The sequence below is a fragment of the Aegilops tauschii genome, chromosome 7, assembly GCF_002575655.3.
Source record: "Aegilops tauschii subsp. strangulata cultivar AL8/78 chromosome 7, Aet v6.0, whole genome shotgun sequence".
Classification (NCBI taxonomy): domain Eukaryota; kingdom Viridiplantae; phylum Streptophyta; class Magnoliopsida; order Poales; family Poaceae; genus Aegilops; species Aegilops tauschii.
The window spans coordinates 359,322,054-359,332,566 of NC_053041.3; positions in this window are offsets into that span (position 1 = coordinate 359,322,054).

The window sequence follows — 10,513 nt, forward strand, 5'->3', positions numbered from 1 at the left end:
ACTTACCCCACATTTCGGACAAGCGCGTCCCTAAGCCATGGTTCCCCACTCCCATCCCATCCGCCCACCCATTCGTACACCGAGGCCAGGAAAACCCACGAAGCCCCACACCCTCCTCCGTCCGCCACCCAGCTGGAGCCTCTTCCCCGACGACGTCGTCCACAGCAACACCTCGACGTCCCTCATCCACCGTACCGGATGAGGATCCGTCGTTGATCTGGTCATCCCGCCGGTTCTGCCACCCCGTCCTCCACCTCCAAGGAGCTGCCCCGACGTTCCCCTCGTCTTTCGCGCCACCTCCATTCCCACACCACCGTCTTCACCTGCACCACCGGAAGAGCATCATCATCACCGTTTCCTCGGGTGAAGCTGCGGCCTAATCGGCGCCACCAAAGAGGTTGTACACTAATCGCCGCATTTTCTTCTTGATTCGATCTCACGGTACTGCCAGCGCTCGGTCCCAAGCCAACACAGCGTGGCTCCATCCACGGCGGCGTCGCCGGCCACTTCCTCCACGGCGTCGCTCCCTCGGCGGCGACGTCCACATCAGTAGGAGCTGCTGCTGCTTTAGCTCTCGCTCGCGCTGCTAACTCTGCTCTTGCTCTCGGTCCCCTGCCTGGTCTGCTCTTCCTCTTGCTCTTGCTCGCGCTGCTGCTCTTGCGCTTGCTTGCGATGCTGCTCCGATTTAGCTACACTTCAGTCGACTGAATCGACTTTTGGGTCCGTCGATTTTCAGGGGGTGGGGGGGCTCGCCGGAGTTAAGGAAGAACCAGCCGCAGCAGGGAGGGGGGCTCGCTGGAGAGGTACCCCACTATCTATCTTAGGGTTCAGGGAGGGGGCGGTGGTCGCCGGCGGTGGTGAGGCGGTGGCGTGGGGATCGCCGGAGAAAAAGCTCGGCACGGGGGGGCCTACAGGGATGGCCGGGGCGGCGGCGGACCGGCGGTGGGGAGTGTTTTTGGGGCGGGCGGGGCGGCGCACCGCCGGCCGCGGGCGGCGGCTGTTTGGCCGGTGGTGGCTGGCGGCTCAGGGGGTGGAGGTTGAAGATGAACTGCAGGCCCTTGATTTCGTATCCAACGGCTGCAAAATCGACTGACCAGAGATGAAAAAGTCAGTCGACTGACGTGTAGCCTCACCTCTAGTGCGTTCAGTTTCGACAGTAACATTCAGTTTCGACAGCAAAATTTAGTTTCGATAGTTAAGTTCAGTTTCGACAGTTAAATTCAGTTTCGACAGTTAAGTTTAGAGATGAGCGGCTGATCTATTTTATATCTAGCACTTTGTGGTTATGTATTTTACGTCATCTATTGGAGATGCTATTAGAATTCCACTCATGTTAACATTGTCTCTCTTGTCCTGCTTCAGCCTCGGCGTTCTACAACTCACCGGAGCTGCTCCAACAACGAAACCCCCCTTCACAGCGGAGCAGTACCTCGGGCTCCATCTCCAGACGCCTAAGATCTTCTTCCCCTCCTCCGATAGGCAAGTCAGCCGGAGCATCCTCATTGGCCAACCCAATCACGCTGAGATCGATATGGCTTCGCAAAAGAGGTTGTACACTTGTTGCATCTCTTTTTTACTCTACATGCTTGATACGTCTCCGACGTATCTATAATTTTTGATTGTTCCATGCTATTATATATTCTGTTTTGGATGTTTAATGGGATTTAATATACGCTTTTATATTATTTTTGGGACAAACCTATTAACCGGAGGCCAAGCCCAAATTGTTGTATTTTTGCCTATTTCAGTGTTTCGAAGGAAAAGGATATCAAACGGAGTCCAAACAGAATGAAACCTTCGGGAACGTGATTTTCGGAACAAACGTGATCCAGAGGACTTGGAGTGGACGTCAAGCAATCAACGAGGAGGTCACGAGGCAGGGGGGCGCCTACCCCCTGGGCGCGCCCTCCACCCTCGTGGGCCCCTCGTAGCTCTCCTGACCGACCTCTTTCGCCTATATATACTCATATACCCTGGAAACATCATATACGGAGCCAAAACCCTATTTCCACCGCCGCAACCTTCTGTAGCCGTGAGATCCCATCTTGGGACCTTTTCCGGCGCTCCGCCGGAGGGGGCATCGATCATGGAGGGCTTCTACATCAACACCATAGCCTCTTCGATGATGTGTGAGTAGTTTACCTCAGACCTTCGGGTCCATAGTTATTAGCTAGATGGCTTCTTCTCTCTTTGGATCTCAATACAAAGTTCTCCTCGATCTTCTTGGAGATCTATTTGATGTAACTCTTTTTGCAGTGTGTTTGTCGAGATCCGGTGAATTGTGGGTTTACGATCAAGATTATCTATGAACAATATTTGAATCTCCTCTGAATTCTTTTATGTATGATTGGTTATCTTTGCAAGTCTCTTCGAATTGTCAGTTTGGTTTCGCCTTCTAGATTGATCTTTCTTGCAATGGGAGAAGTGCTTAGCTTTGGGTTCAATCATGCGGTGCTCGATCCCAGTGACAGTAGGGGAAACGACACGTATTGTATTGTTGCCATCAAGGATAAAAAGATGGGGTTTATATCATATTGCATGAGTTTATCCCTCTACATCATGTCATCTTGCCTAATGCGTTACTCTGTTCTTATGCACTTAATACTCTAGATGCATGATGGTAGCGGTCGATGTGTGGAGTAATAGTAGTAGATGCAGGCAGGAGTCGATCTACTTGTTGCGGACGTGATGCCTATATACATGATCATACCTAGATATTCTCATAACTATGCTCAATTCTATCAATTGCTCGACAGTAATTCGTTTACCCACCGTAATACTTATGCTCTTGAGAGAAGCCACTAGTGAAACCTATGGCCCCCGGGTCTATTTTCCATCATATTAATCTCCCGTCAACTAGATATTTCTATCTTCGTTTATTTTGCCATCTTTACTTTTTATCTTTATCATAAAAATACCAAAAATATTATCTTATCATCTCTATCAGATCTCACTTTTGCAAGTGGCCGTTAAGGGATTGACAACCCCTTTATCACGCTGGTTGCAAGGTTCTTATTTGTTTGTGTAGGTACGAGGGACTTGAGCGTGGCCTCCTACTAGATTGATACCTTGGTTCTCAAAAACCGAGGGAAATACTTACGCTACTTTGCTGCATCACCCTTTCCACTTCAAGGGAAAAACCAACGCATGCTCAAGAGGTAGCAAGCAGGATTTCTGGCACCGTTTCCGGGGAGTCTACGCACAAGTCAAGACATACCAAGTACCCATCACAAACTCTTATCCCTCGCATTACATTATTTGCCATTTGCCTCTCATTTTCCTCTCCCCCACTTCACCCTTGCCGTTTTATTCGCCCTCTCTTTCCGTCCACCTCTTTTTCGCTTGCCTCTTGTTTGCTTGTGTGTTGGATTGCTTACTTGTCACGATGGCTCAAGATAATACTAAATTGTGTGACTTTGCCAATACCAACAACAATGATTTTCTTAGCACTCCGATTGCTCCTCTTACCGATGCTGAATCTTGTGAAATTAATGCTGCTTTGCTAAATCTTGTCATGAAAGATCAATTCGCCGGCCTTCCTAGTGAAGATGCCGCTACCCATCTAAATAGCTTTGTTGATTTGTGTGATATGCAAAATAAGAAAGATGTGGACAATTATATTGTTAAATTCAAGCTATTTCCTTTTTCGCTTAGAGATCGTGCTAAAACTTGGTTTTTGTCTTTGCCTAAAAATAGTATTGATTCTTGGAATAAGTGCAAAGATTCTTTTATCTCTAAGTATTTTCCTCCCGCTAAAATCATCTCCCTTAGAAACGATATTATGAATTTTAAGCAACTTGATCATGATCATGAACATGTTGCACAAGCTCGAAATTAATGATACGTAATTGCCCAACTCATGGTTTGAATTTATGGATGATTATACAAAAAAATTATGCCGGATTGAATTTTGCTTCTAGAAATCTTTTAGATTCGGCCGCGGGAGGCACTTTTATGGAAATCACCTTAGGAGAAGCTAATAAACTCCTAGATAATATTATGGTTAATTATTCTCAATGGCACACTGAAATATCTACTAGTAAAAAAAGGGCATGCGATAGAAGAAATTAATGTTTTGAGTGGAAAGATGGATGAACTTATGAAATTATTTGCTAATAAGAGTGTTTCTTCTGATCCTAATGATATGCCTTTGTCTACTTTGATTTAGAATAATAATGAATCTATGGATGTGAATTTTGTTGGTAGGAACAATTTTGGTAATAATGCTTATAGAGGAAATTTTAATCCTAGGCCCTATCCTAGTAATTCCTCTAATAATTATGGTAATTCCTACAACAACTCTTATGGAAATTTTAATAAGTTGCCCTTTGATTTTGAGACTAGTGTTAAAGAGTTTATGAATTCACAAAAGAATTTCAATGCTTTGCTTGAAGAAAAATTGCCTAAGATTCATGAGTTGGCTAGGAACGTTGATAGAATTTCTCTTGATGTTGATTCTTTGAAGCTTAGATCTATTCCACCTATGCATGATATCAATGATTCTCTCAAAGCCATGAGAATTTCCATTGATGAGTGCAAATAAAGAACCGCTAGGATGCGTGCTAAGAAAGATTGCTTTGTAAAAGCGTGTTCTTCTAGTTTTTATGAGAATAAAGATGAAGATCTAAAAGTTATGGATTTGTCTCCTATTAAATCTTTGTTTTTCAATATGAATATTGATAATGATGGGACTAGAGATGAGTCAACTTTAGTTAGAAGGCATCCCAAAAATTCGGAGTTTTTAGGTCTTGATGCAAAAATTGGTAAAAGTGGGATTGAAGAGGTCAAAACTTTAGATATCAATGAACCCACTATCTTGGATTTCAAGGAATTTAATTATGATAATTGCTCTTTGATAGATTGTATTTCCTTATTGCAATCCGTGCTAAATTCTCCTCATGCTTATAGTTAAATAAAGCTTTTACCAAACATATCGTTGATGCTTTAATGCAATCTTGTGAAGAAAAACTTGAGTTGGAAGTTTCTATCCCTAGAAAGCTTTATGATGAGTGGGAACCTACAATTAAATTAAAGATCATGAATGCTATGCTTTGTGTGATTTGGGTGCTAGTGTTTCCACGATTCCAAAAACTTTGTGTGATTTGCTAGGTTTCCGTGAATTTGATGATTGTTCCCTAAACTTGCATCTTGCGGATTCCACTATTAAGAAACCTATGGGAAGAATTAATGATATTCTTATTGTTGCAAATAGTAATTATGTGCTCGTAGATTTCATTGTTCTTGATATAGATTGCAATCCTTCATGTCTGATTATTCTTGGTAGACCTTTCCTTAGAACGATTGGTGCAATTATTGATATGAAGGAAGAGAATATTAGATTCCAATTTCCGTTAAGGAAAGGCATGGAACACTTCCCTAGAAATAAGATTAAATTACCTTATGAATCTATTATGAGAGCCACTTATGGATTGCCTACCAAAGATGGCAATACCTAGATCTCTCCTTGTTTTTTTTTTGCCTAGCTAGGGGCGTTAAACGATAGCGCTTGTTGGGAGGCAACCCAATTTATTTTTAGTTTTCTTGATTTTTGGTTCTTGTTAGGAATAAATCTTTGATCTAGCCTCTGGTTAGATGTGGTTTTATGTTTTAATTAGTGTTTGTGCCAAGTTAAACGTATAGGATCTTCTTGGATGATAGTTATTTGATCTTGCTGAAAATTCCAGAAACTTTCTGTTCACGAAAACAATTGTTAAAAATCAGCAGAACGTGATAAAATACAGATTCCAATTGCAGTAGATCAATAAACAAATTATATAGGTCGTCCTGTTTTGGTAGATTTTTATGAGTTCCAGAAGTTTGCGTTAGTTACAGATTACTACATACTGTTCTGTTTTTGACAGATTCTGTTTTTCGTGTGTTGTTTGCTTATTTTGATGAATCTATGGCTAGTAAAAGAGTTTATAAACCATAGATAAGTTGGAATACAGTAGGTTTAACACCAATATAAATAAATAATGAGTTCATTACAGTACCTTGGAGTGGTGTTTTGTTTTCTTTCGCTAACGGAGCTCGTGAGATTTTCTGTTAAGTTTTGTGTTGTGAAGTTTTCAAGTTTTGGGTAAAGATTTGATGGACTATGGAAAAAGAATTGGCAAGAGCCTAAGCTTGGGGATGCCCAAGGCACCCCAAGGTAAAATTCAAGGACAACCAAAATCCTAAGCTTGGGGATGCCCCGGAAGGCATCCCTCTTTCGTCTTCGTCTATCGGTAACTTTACTTGGAGCTATATTTTTATTCACCACATGATATGTGTTTTGCTTGGAGCATCTTGTATGATTTGAGTCTTTGCTTTGTAGTTTACCACAATCATCCTTGCTGTACACACCTTTTGATATAGACACACATGATTCGGAATTATTAGAATACTCTATGTGCTTCACTTATATCTTTTGAGCTATATAGTTTTTGCTCTAGTGCTTCACTTATATCTTTTAGAGCACGGTGGTGGTTTTGTTTTATAGAAACTACTGTTCTCTCATGCTTCACTTATATTATTTTGAGAGTCCTACAAAACAGCATGGTAATTTGCTTAAATAGTGAAATTAGTCCTAATATGATATGCGTCCAAGATTAGTAAAAACTTTCTTATAAGTGCGTTGAATACTAGGAGAAGTTTGATACTTGATAATTGTTTTGAGATATGAAGATGGTGATATTAGAGTCATGCTAGTTGAGTAGTTGTGAATTTGAGAAATACTTGTTCTAAAGTTTGTGATTCCTGTAGCATGCACGTATGGTGAACCGTTATGTGATGAAGTCGGAGCATGATTTATTTATTGATTGTCTTCCCTACGAGTGGCGGTCGGGGACGAGCGATGGTCGTTTCCTACCAATCTACACCCCTAGGAGCATGCGCGTAGTACTTTGTTTCGATAACTAATAGATTTTTGCAATAAGTATGTGAGTTCTTTATGACTAATGTTGAGTCCATGGATTATACGCACTCTCTCCCTTCCACCATTGCTAGCCTCTCTAGTATCGCGCAACTTTCGCCGGTACCATACACCCACCATTACCTTCCTCAAAAGAGCCACCATACCTACCTATTATGGCATTTCCATAGCATTCCGAGATATATTGCCATGCAACTTACCACCGTTCCGTTTACTATGACACGTTCCATCATTGTCATATTGCTTTGCATGATCATGTAGTTGACATCGTATTTGTGGCAAAGCCACGGCTCATAATTTTTATACATGTCACTCTTGATTCATTGCATATCCCGGTACTCCGCCGGAGGCATTCACATAGAGTCATATTTTTGTTCTAAGTATTGAGTTGTAATTCTTGAGTTGTAAGTAAATAAAAGTGTGATGATCATCATTAGTAGAGCATTGTCCCAGTGAGGAAAGGATGATGGAGACTATGATTCCCCCACAAGTCGGGATGAGACTCCGGACGAAAAAAAAGAGGCCATAAAAAAAGAGAAAAGGCCCAAATAAAAAATGAGAGAAAAAGAGAGAAGGGACAATGTTACTATCCTTTACCACACTTGTGCTTCAAATTAGCACCATGATCTTCATGATAGAGAGTCTCCTGTGTTGTCACTTTCATATACTAGTGGGAATTTTACATTATAGAACTTGGCTTGTATATTACAAAGATGGGTTTCCTCAAAATGCCCTAGGTCTTCGTGAGCAAGCAAGTTGGATGCACACCCACTTAGTTTCTTTCGTTGAGCTTTCATACACTTATAGCTCTAGTGCATCCGTTGCATGGCAATCCCTACTCACTCACATTGATATCTATTGATGGGCATCTCCATAGCCCATTGATACGCCTAGTTGATGTGAGACTATCTTCTTCTTTTTTGTCTTCTCCACAACCACCATTCTATTCCACATATAGTGTTATGTCCATGGCTCACGCTCATGTATTGCGTGAAGATTGAAAAAGTTTGAGAACATCAAAAGTATGAAACAATAGCTTGGCTTGTCATCGGGGTTGTGCATGATTAAATACTTTGTGTGATGAAGATAGAGCATAGCCAGACTATATGATTTTGTAGGGATAGCTTTCTTTGGCCATGTTATTTTGAGAAGACATGATTGCTTTGTTAGTATGCTTGAAGTATTATTATTTTTATGTCAATATTAAACTTTTATCTTGAAGCTTTCGGATCTGGATATTCATGCCAAAAATAAGAGAATTACATTGAAAGTTATGCTAAGTAGCATTCCACATCAAAAAATCTGTTTTTATCATTTACCTACTCGAGGACGAGCAGGAATTAAGCTTGGGATGCTTGATACGTCTCTGACGTATCTATAATTTTTTATTGTTCCATGCTATTATATATTCTGTTTTGGATGTTTAATGGGCTTTATTATACACTTTTATATTATTTTTGGGACTAACCTATTAACTCGAGGCCCAGCCCAAATTGTTGTTTTTTAACTATTTCAGTGTTTCGAAGGAAAATGATATCAAACAGAGTCCAAACAGAATGAAACCTTCGGGAACGTGATTTTCAGAACAAACGTGATCCAGTGGACTTGGAGTGGACGTCAAGCATTCAACAAGGAGGCCACGAGGCAGGGGGCGCGCCTACCCCCTAGGGTGCCCTCCACCCTCATGGGCCCCTCGTAGCTCTCCTGACTGACCTCTTTTGCCTATATATACTCATATACCCTGGAAACATCATATACGGAGCCAAAACCCTATTTCCACCGTCGCAACCTTCTGTACCCGTGAGATCCCATCTTGGGGCCTTTTCCAGCGCTCCGCCGGAGGGGGAATCGATCACAGGGCTTCTACATCAACACCATAGCATCTCCGATGATGTGTGAGTAGTTTACCTCAGACCTTCGGGTCCATAGTTATTAGCTATATGACTTCTTCTCTCTCTTTGGATCTCAATACAAAGTTCTCCTTGATCTTCTTGGAGATCTATTTGATGTAACTCTTTTTGCAGTGTGTTTGTCGAGATCCGGTGAATTGTGGGTTTACGATCAAGATTATCTATGAACAATATTTGAATCTCCTCTGAATTCTTTTATGTATGATTGGTTATCTTTGCAAGTCTCTTCGAATTGTCAGTTTGGTTTCGCCTTCTAGATTGATCTTTCTTGCAATGGGAGAAGTGCTTAGCTTTGGGTTCAATCATGCGGTGCTCGATCCCAGTGACAGTAGGGGAAACGACACGTATTGTATTGTTGCCATCGAGGATAAAAAGATGGGGTTTATATCATATTGCATGAGTTTATCCCTCTACATCATGTCATCTTGCCTAATGCGTTACTCTGTTCTTATGAACTTAATACTCTAGATGCATGCTGGATAGCGGTCGATGTGTGGAGTAATAGTAGTAGATGCAGACAGGAGTCGGTCTACTTGTTGCGGACGTGATGCCTATATACATGATCGTACCTAGATATTCTCATAACTATGCTCAATTCTATCAATTGCTCGACAGTAATTCGTTTACCCACCGTAATACTTATGCTCTTGAGAGAAGCCACTAGTGAAACCTATGGCCCCCGGGTCTATTTTCCATCATATTAATCTCCCGTCAACTAGCTATTTCTATCTTCGTTTATTTTGCAATCTTTACTTTTTATCTTTATCATAAAAATACCAAAAATATTATCTTATCATCTCTATCAGATCTCACTTTTGCAAGTGGCCGTGAAGGGATTGACAACCCCTTTATCGCGTTGGTTGCAAGGTTCTTATTTGGTTGTGTAGGTACCAGGGACTTGAGCGTGGCCACCTACTGGATTGATACCTTGGCTCTCAAAAACTGAGGGAAATACTTATGCTACTTTGTTGCATCACCCTTTCCTCTTCAAGGGAAAAACCAATGCATGCTCAAGAGGTAGCAGTGCTATATATATTGTCCAGTGAGCACACAGAGTAACGGGAAATACGATTATTTTATCCTACTATATGACAAGTAGTGAGGTACCAGGCAACTTAGCTATCCGTGATGGACTCTCTTGAACACCATCATTATTTATCTCTGCGCGTTTGAGCTGTGCATTTGTCGATGGCCCTGGGAGATGAGCTAGTAGGGCAGTGCCCTCGGTCCAATGTAATAGAAGTAGCACAAAAACATTTTTTTAGTGTAGGCTTTTCCTTGCTCAAGCCTGCCTACTAGAATCGCCAGTGCTTGAAAGGAAAAGTGAATGAAAAACATTGGAATTGGAAAGTTTCCTATGGTACTACTTTTCATGAATTTGGTGCAAAGGAATGGAGCAAAGGAAAACTGTAGGATTTGTTCCTTTAGTGTCTCCTTGAAAGAAAACCCGTAGGAATTTTAATTTCCACTTGTCCTCCTTTTCAAATTCCTATTCATGAAGCACAAGACTAAGAGATAGTAGCATAATAACATTATAACCGTACATTTCTTGTGGTTTGAATTAATCTCACCATGCTTCTTTGCATCCTGTGATCTTCCAATTCTTGTGAACCAAACACCCAGATTGGAAGAAATCCTGTGTTTTTAAATTCACTGTTTTGCACGTGCATTCCTATCCTATTCCTGTCTA